Consider the following 9,507-nt stretch of genomic DNA (forward strand, 5'->3'; position numbering starts at 1 on the left):
TTTTCTGTCTTTTTTTGGGGGGTGGCTATTTTTCAGTTTTCTCAGTACAACCCAGAATAACAAAGAAGTTTCTTTAGAATACAAACCCTATAATTGCAATAACCATGTGTCTAGAATACTGTCTTAAAAATATTTGTTCAAAGAAAGAAGAGAGAAATGGGAAAAAGAAGAAGAGGAAGAAGAGAATCTGGAGAAATGATAGAAGAAGAAATTCTGACCTCAGCTGCTTTAAAAAATGCAATAAACAATAACCAAAGATCCTCATGCATAGGAGTGAATGTGTGTGAGTCATGGATGGTGGCACACATTTGATATAGAGAGTCAGCTGTTCCTGAACAAAATCTACACCAGGTGTCCCAAAATTAATGTCTAGAGATAAATCTATGATCAGTCAAAGTATAATAAAATGAAGAGTTCTATGTCCTAAAGCAAATAGAACACTCATTTGGGGAAAACCCCCATCTATTTATTTATTTAAAAACTGGGAAAATAAAATACCTTTTTGGATAGAATTTAACCTGTAAGGCCAGAAGTTTATCATCATTTAGAGAGAGGGGAAAAAATAAAATTCCAACTTTTTTTATCCCCAATACTTTTCTTTAAGAAACATTTTATCATTAATCTTTGTGGACAGAAGATAAGGAGAGTTAAAACTCATTTAAACTTGAACTAGTAATCCATCATATCAAATATATGAAAGTATCATCTACTTTGTGAGAGTTATATACAAGGAAAAATTCTGGATCTAAACCTAAATTGTCTGAAGAATGGAGTTGCTACATTTATCTCAAAAACTATAGTGAAATGATAGAGTTAACTTTAAGCAAACTAAATCTAAACTGTGGGCTTTTTTCTATAATAAGTCTTATTCTCAAAATCACAATAATAGCTATTTCAATATCAAAAATAACATATAAGACAATACATTAAATATAATGTTGATAGCTCTATTTGCCATTTGAAGAATTGAAGTGAATATGAATATAAATAAATTTCATTATTATAAGTCACTGAAAATTCAACAAAATATCTATGTGTAAATGTTAAGATAAAATATGATCACTTAGGAAATGTATCTTAATATAAAAAATAGTGACCCCTCCTTAGGTTTCCAAGGTAGTATCACTACAGAAGTAGATTACCCAAGCTTCCTTCTGAGGAAGGTGGATTTAAACCACCAGCCTTCTGGTTAGCAGACAAATGTTTTAGGCACTATGCCACCAGAACTCCTTATAAATATTAATACATGTTTAACTGGGATTCATCAGTGTATAAAACCAAAAAAAAACAAACCCACTGCCTTTGAGTCAATTCCAACTCACAGTAACCCCACTGGGTTTCCAAGGTGGTAAATCTCTACTGAAGTAGATTGCCCCATCTTCCTTCCATGGAACAGCTGGTAGGTTTGAACCATCAGCCTCTGGTTAGCTATTAAATGCCTTAGACACTGCACCAACAGAGCTCCACTTTATTGGAGTAACTCATAATATAAAACAGTAAAATTTGAAAATTATTATTTGAGACAAACACTTTCAGATATTGAACTATACTCCCTCAAAGAAGGCTAAATGGTATGACCACAAAAACAAAAAATGGAAAAGAAAACCCAATCCCTTTTTTGCCAAGACCCCGTGTTTTCCAGAGTAGAACTGCTCCATAAGGTTTCTTGGCAGTAATCATTATGGAAGAGGATTGTCAGGTCATTGTTATGTGACATCTCTGGCTGGATAGGTTGAACTGAAAACTTACAGGTTAGTAGTCAAGCACAAAAGAGCCCTGCCCACTGGCTAACCAAAATGAACCCACCAGCTGTCCCATGGGAGAAAGATGTGACAATCTGCTTCCTTAAAGATTACAGCCTTGGAAACCTTATGGAGTAGTTATACTCTGTTCTGTAAGGTTGCTATGGGTCAGAATCAACTCAGCGGTAATGGCTTTCAGTCAAGCACATTCCGTTGGTGTCAACCAGTGATTTAGGTTTGAATGAAAAGGGACACTAAATAAAGATTTATGCTCTTTGGATTTGACACTAGATGATAACTTTAATCTACATAAAGAATAAGGACCAGCTGAAATAGGAAACATGTTAATAAATATACAGGAATATTTGTTTCTTCTAACTTCTTTAAACAACATATGACTGGTAAACCAAAACAGCAGTAGCCAATAAGATCAGCTGATAGTGAATGGAATTTTACTGCTCCAAGATTAACTTCAATTAACTCTGATAATCTAAGGGTGCATATTATAATACAAAAAGTAGAAAAGTAATGTTGTTGTTTTGTTAGGTGCCACTAAGTTAACTCTAACTCATAGATACACTGGACAACAGAATGAAACAGTGACTGGCCCCAGGCCAGCCTGATATGCTTAAGCTCATGCATCCACTGTGTTACTCCATCTCATTGAGAGTCTTCCCCTTTTTTTCCTGATCCTCTACTTTATCAAGTATGATATCCTTCTCCAGGGAATGATCCCTTACGAGAGCGTGATGAGATAAAGACTGGCCAATCTTTCTTTTAAGGAGCATTCTAGCTGCAATTATTCCAGGAGAGAGTCTTTTATTCTTCTGCCAGTCCATAGTATTTTCAGTCTTCGTCCTCACCAAAATTCAAAGGCATCAAATCTTTTTCAGTCTTTCTTATTCTTTGTTCAATGTTCACATGCATATTGTTGTTGTTGTTGTTATGTGCCGTCGAGTCGGCCCCGACTCATAGCGACCCCTCCTTGGGTTTCCGAGGCAGTATCACTACGGAAGTAGGATTGCCCAACCTTCCTTCCGAGGAGTACATGTTAGGGAATTGAAAATACCATGGATTGGGATGGGGCACCTTTGCCTTGAAAATGACATCTTTGACATTTAATACTTAAAAAAGTTCCCTTGTAGCAAATTTGCCCATTGCAATAAGACATTTGATTTCTTGACTACTGCTTCCATCATTGTTCATTGTGGATCCAAGTAAAATGAAATATTTGACAATTTAATTTTTTCTTCATTTATCATGATATTCCTTATTGGTCCACTTGTAAAGATTTTCTTTAATGATGTTAGGACATAATCCACACTGAAGGTTGTAGTTTTTGATCTTCATCAATACGTGCTTCATGTATTCTCTTTCAGCAAGCAAGGTTGTGTCATCTGCATATTGCAGATAGTGAATGAGTCTTCTTCCAATCCTGATGCCATGTTCTTCTTCATATTTTGGCTGTCATGATCACAGCTTAATCATCCTCAACTTTAGCTTGAACTTGCATGTGAGAAATTGATGGTCTGTTCAGTAGTCAGCTTGTGACCTTGTTTTGACTGATGTTGAGGTTTTCCATAGTCTCATTCCATATATGTAGTCTCTGATTCCTTTGTATTCCATCTGGCAAGGTCCATGTGTCTAGTCATCATTTACATTATTGAAAAATGTATTCACAATGAATAAATTGTTATTTTGAAAATTTCTGTTGTGTGATCTCTGATGTCATTTCTCTCACCAAGGCTATACTTTACAGTTATAAATGTTTCTTTTTTATTTCCAACATTTTCATTCCAATCACCTGTAATTAATAATGCATCTTGTTTGCATGTTTGGTCAATTTCAGACAGCAGAAGTTCGTAAAAATCTTCAATTTCTTCACCTTTGTCTTCAACGGCTGGTGCATAAATTTGAATAATAATCGTAATAACTTGTCTTCTGTGTAGGTGTATGGATATTATCCCATCACTGGCAGCATTTTACTTCAGGATAGATTTTGCAATGTCTTTTCTGATGATGAATATGAGGCTATTCCTCTTCAATTTTTCATTCATGGCATAGTAAACCATATGATTGTCTGATTTGAAATGGCCCATACCAGTCCATTTCAGTTCACTCATGACTAGAATATAGATATTTATGTGTTCCTTTTCATTTTTGCTAACTTCCAATTTTCCTGGATCCTTACTTCATACTTCCCACATTCCAGTCATAATGAACGTGTGCAGCAGTTTCTTCCCATTTTGAGTTGTGCCACATCAGGAATTGAGGCTCCCAAAATTTTAACTCCATCTAGGTCACTAAAATTGACTTTACTTTAAGGAGCCAGCTCTTCTGCAGTCATATTTTGAATCCCTTCCAACCTGAGGGGCTCAGCTTCTGGCACTGTATTAGATAATATTTTACTGCTATTCATAAAGTTTTCCTGTGGAAATTTTTAGTCAAACTGATTAAAAAAAAAAAAAAAAAAGTAGGAAAAAAACTAATGATTGAAAGAATAAATAGGATAAGTAGGAAAATAAATTTTAAAATATAGTTTAAGATCCAACACTTCAGTTAAAAGGCAACTATTTATTATTCAGAACAACTGCAACAAAAGTCAGGATCCATGTACATACTATGCCTATTTATTTTAAATGTAATAATAAAAATAAGTTGGAAATAAAAGATTGACAAACTGATAAAATATTTTGAGAACATGAAAGGTCAGAGAGGTGGCTTGCTTACATTAAAATCAGAAAATATTAGAACTCAAGGTATTAGGGAAAAGGGAAGTAATTTCTTAAACTAAAATTGACAATTTATGAGAAAGAAAAAAGCAATTCTAAATATTTATTCATGGAGTAATGGAAATCAACATTGGAAACAATGTCTGACATAAATAAGAAATAACAAATCTACTGTGAAAGTAGAAGAACTTACATCCCTTATGAATAAGTGGTTAAAAATATATGAACAACATGATGGCCGAGCCCCAGGGCTGCGGCACCTGCCTCTGCGTAACTCGGTGGGCCCAGCTCGGCCGCAGGGAGCCTGTGCTGCCCACGCCTCAGACTTTTCGGACCCTGATATGAGCGTCCAGTGCCTGATCCCGGCCGGTGCCAGGGTGCTGAGCTGAGAGCTTTGAGCCGACCCAATGACCCTGAGCACATTGGCCCACAAGAGAAAAGTGCCCCTTGCTTGCACCTGCAGCCTCAGTGGCCCCAAATTGATCCCCCTTCTTGTTTGCGAACTCAGTCATCTCACAAAACACCATCAATCAGTTCATCAGCGAGAGCTTCCTAACTGTCAAAGGTGCTGCCCCTCTTCTACCACAGGGAACTGGATCATCCACACCAAGAATCAGTCAAAGATTCATGCAACAAGCATGCAGGAGATCTCCAACAGCATCTTCAACCAATGTTCATATTACTCTGCCAGGAAGACATCAGGCTGGTGGTAAGACTAGAAAGTACTTACCAAAATCAAACACACTATATGGTGGTAGTTTCAACTAATGGTAGACAAGACACTGAAGAAACATTGTCCTAGGGATGGGTTTCTCCTCTAATGACAGCAGCACTTGTACCATGGACTTAGTCCTGCCTCTCTGGAGTGACACCCTAATTCACTTGGATTGTGACTTTGTGTTCAGCATATCAACAGATAATGAGTTCATATGTTTAAACCTGTATCTGTGCAGGCAATGTGCTACATATTGTGTAGCAGATGCACCTATGAGGAGTGGGATGAAGAGGAGACAAGCCAAACAAGAAATAAGGAGCCTGAAAAAGACTCCAGGATGAAAATCTACCCCTGAATAACAGAACTGATAGGATTGAGATCTGCACTATAGAGTTTACACAAGGCTTGTGAAGTGGCCAGAATGCATAACTACTACCCAAGCAGCCTGTTTCTAACATGGGTGAGTTATTATGAAAGCCATATGAACTCAGATCAGTCCTTGGTCAATGAGTGGAATGCTATGCAGGATGTGCAGTCCCACCAGCCAGACTCTCCAGTGCTCTTCACAGACATACCAACTGAATATGAGTGAGCAGAAAGGCTAATTAAAACCAAACTAAGGGAGATTATGATGCAGACGCATTTGGAGAACATCACATCCAAAGAGATAAGAATGGAGTTGGAAATGCAAATGGTGTGCAACTTGTGAGAATTCAAGGAATTTATAGATAATGAAATGATAGTGATCCTTGCTTGGTCAGATGGATAGCCCTACGCAGATCTTTGAGCATGTGCTCTTGGGCTCAGAATGGAATACCTCCAACTTAGAAGACTTAAAAAACTGAGGGATGCACTATATCTTGAATTTCACTTGAGAGATAGATAACTTTTTTTCCAGGAGTCTTTGAGTATCATAATATTTGGGTATATGATGAAGAGACAATGGATCTCCTGGCCTACTGGAATGATACTTACAAATTCATCTCTAAAGCAAAGAAACATGGATCTAAATGCCTTGTACAATGCAAGATGGGGGTGAGTCACTCAGCCTCCACCATGATTGCTTATGAAATGAAGGAATATGGATGGAATCTGGACTGAGCTTATGACTATGTAAAGGAAAGATGAACAGTGACCAAGCCCAACCCCAGCTTCATGAGACAACTGGCAGAGTTCCAAGGATCTTGCTGGCAAGGAAACAGCAGCATAACAAGCTCTGGAGAATCTCATTCAGATAATGACCTCTCAGACCACCACAAACCCATCAGCAAGCCAAGGCTAGAACTCAACAAGAAGGAGATCACTACCTCAGCAGACCAGATTGCTGAGGTGAAGACCATGGAGAGCCACCCACCCTTACCTCTTAGTCCCACAAGATACCAATCAGAAAACCTGTGAACCAAAGAGTTATCCACTTGGAGTTTACTTCTAGGGAATTTCAATCCAGACAGATTGTAGTTGAATTAACTCTAAGAGCATCAATGGATGCTCTTCAGCATGTTGTCTGAATGAATCAGAATTTCCTCTTGACATCTACCATGCATCCAAAGCTTTCACCCAGCCTGGAGAATCTCCAGAGATGGCCAACAAGTTCCCATACTTAACAATGGAAGATTTGGAGAAAGATGCACTGAAAGCAGACATGAATGTCCACTTACTGCTTATGGAAGAATTGATACCTCGACTCAAAGACCTCCCTATGTCCCCTGACCCTGAGTCTGCAAGACCCAAACCCAGCTGCCAGGCTGAGGTCTCAGATTTCAGTACAGAGCACATTGATTTTTTTCAATTCTCTAGAGAGGTTTTTGGAGCTTTCCCAAGAAACCCGGTCCCAATCTTTTCCCCATTCAAGGATAGAAGAATTGGGCGGAGCAAGGAGTGAAACTGCTGATTGTCATTGGTAGAAGTGATGCTTTCTGAGGTGACAGCTGATGACCAGAAGACCAGTTCTCTGAGTAATACTCCCCATATAGCTGAAGAATCTTCAATAGATGAAGAACAGTCAAAGGCATTCTCAGAACTGGTCAGCCCAGACATCGTCATGCAGTCTCACTCAGAAAATGCAATTTCAGTCAAATAAATCATCACTGAGATAGAGTTCATCAGTCAAGGAGTTGGACAGATTCAAAAAAAGGAGATGTCCTATCCAACTCATGTCATACACCAAACAAGATCACTGTCCATGAGCTGCCCATTGAGAGGGTCCAGGCCCTGGAAAACAAAACTAGTCACCTGGAGCAGAATGAGGATTCCTGCCCAGCCCAGCCTGAACTAGCCAAAGACTCAGGGACGTGGGACCCAGAAGGCTGCCCAACCATACGTTCACTCACAGCAGTCTTGGAAGAAACAGTCTTGGAAGAAGCAGCTCTCTCTCCTGCTGAGGGAGAGCAAGAGCTTCATGGCCCAGGGATGCACCTAGGTGCTAAGTGGTGCCAGGGCTCAGAGAGGCGAGCCACATTAGAGTTTGAAGAGCACTTGCAGCAGGAGCAAGAACACCATGGTGCTGCCCCATTGTCTACTCGCAAGAATTTCTCTTGTGGCAGACCTAGCACCAAAAGGGAAAAATGATGAAGCCACTCCAGAAAATTTGGTTGTCCCCAAGGAATCAGAGATGAACAAGGGCAAAAGGGACTGCAGAGAAGCTGATGCTGTTCACTACCCATTTCTGAAGAGAAAGCCACTGCTCTAGCATCTGAGCTGCTCGAGTTCCTCCACCCCTTGCCACCTCCTCAGGGGTACCAAGGGTCAGATGTTGGAAAGCAGCAGGAGGGAGAGCTGAAGGAGCAGAGAATTGTGCTTGCATGTCAGGAGTCTGAGACACAAGAAGTCCCTCTTTCCCTTCTTAAGAGGATAGAAATCATAGAGTATGCCCACTCAGTGATATCTCCCGCTCACCCTGGGCCAGGGACTGAAGTATCTATCACCGCAAAGAGTGGGGACTAAGGGCTAAGGAAAGTGAACATGGAAAAGTCCATCACTGTGCTCTGTGCACTGGATGAAAATCTCAACAGGACTCTCCTCCCCAGTCAGGTTTCTCTGCAACCCCAAGTGATACTTCTGCCACATTCTTCCTCTCTTGAGCACTGTAGGCCTGCCAGCCCAGCCTCTACCCTGAGCAGCCCTGAAAACAGAAGCAACAGCCCATCCACACCCCTAGGGACAGCATCAACTTTGGTCAGTCGCACAACTCATGTACCATCTACCTACTTGGATTAGTTGCAAATCCAAACTGTGGTTCACCTGGAAGTCTTCCCAGAACAAAGCAGCAGCACAGACAATAGCCGGCCACACAGCAGGGTAGCTGGGAAGAAAGTCAGAAGAGCCCTGTCTCCAGTGGCAGTAAGGTGCCATATAATGGCTCCCTGTTAAGTAGCAAAGACCTAAGTTTAATTAGCAAACTTGGTGATGATATTGAGGGGTTAAAAGAAAAGCTGAATCCATCACCCATAGCTTGTCAACTCTCACATAGCTCTAGTAGTGACAATATAAAAGGCCTCAGCCCCAGTGCCAGTGTGGTGAAGGAGCATGCTAAAGAAATCGAGTCCTGAGTGATTTGCCAGGCAGAGATCACGAAACCATCCCAGATGAGATGCTTCACTTCTCTAGCCAAGTTAGGTTACTTGGACCTCTGCAAAGACTGTTTACCAGAGAGGGAACCTATCTTCTCAGAATCCCCTCATCTCAAACTGCTTCAGCCCTTCATCAGGACAGACACAGGCATGCATGTCATGGAGGTCCAGGAGCCCCCAGAAAATCCAGGTTCCCCCCAAAACCCAGAACCCACCAAGTATTTTGTAGAGCAACTCAGAACAACAGAGTGTATTACACAGAGCAAGCCAGTGGAGAGGACCCTTGTGCAGTATGCCAAAGAATTTGGTTACAGTCAGCAGTGTTCACTCCCTGGGGCAGGACCTGAATTGACTAGTTCTGAAGGAGGCCTTCCTTTGCTACAGACCCAGGGACTACAGTGTGCAGGCTGTGGCACCCAATCAGCAACATGGCAGAACTCACCCCTTTAGGAGGCTTAAAAAGACATGTGATAGAAAGCAGATGACCAATCCCTTCTATAATACCATGTGATTCTTAGCCTACACGTGGGACTTTTGAAAAGAAATGTTTGTAAAAAGGGCAGGTATAAAATGTAAGGAACATGCACTTTATTGGCTAATTTTATAATGTTTTTCGTCATTTTACTATTCCTGGCACATGCAGGGTTTGGGTTTTTCTGTGTGTATGCCTTCATGTGTGTACGAGAGAGAGAAGAGAGATTTGGATTGCAAGCCCATTTAGTCATTTTTTTTATCATTTTTTTTTTTTT

General features: G+C 40.4%; 1 pseudogene; it reads left to right on the forward strand.

The window, feature by feature from the left end:
* Positions 1–4,881: 4,881 nt before the first annotated feature.
* Positions 4,882–9,269, forward strand: LOC103210967 (annotated as a pseudogene).
* The last annotated feature ends 238 nt before the right edge of the window (positions 9,270–9,507 follow it).

The sequence above is a fragment of the Orycteropus afer genome, unplaced genomic scaffold (genome assembly GCF_000298275.1).
Source record: "Orycteropus afer afer isolate SDZICR_OR568_19922 unplaced genomic scaffold, OryAfe1.0 scaffold00682, whole genome shotgun sequence".
NCBI lineage: Eukaryota > Metazoa > Chordata > Mammalia > Tubulidentata > Orycteropodidae > Orycteropus > Orycteropus afer.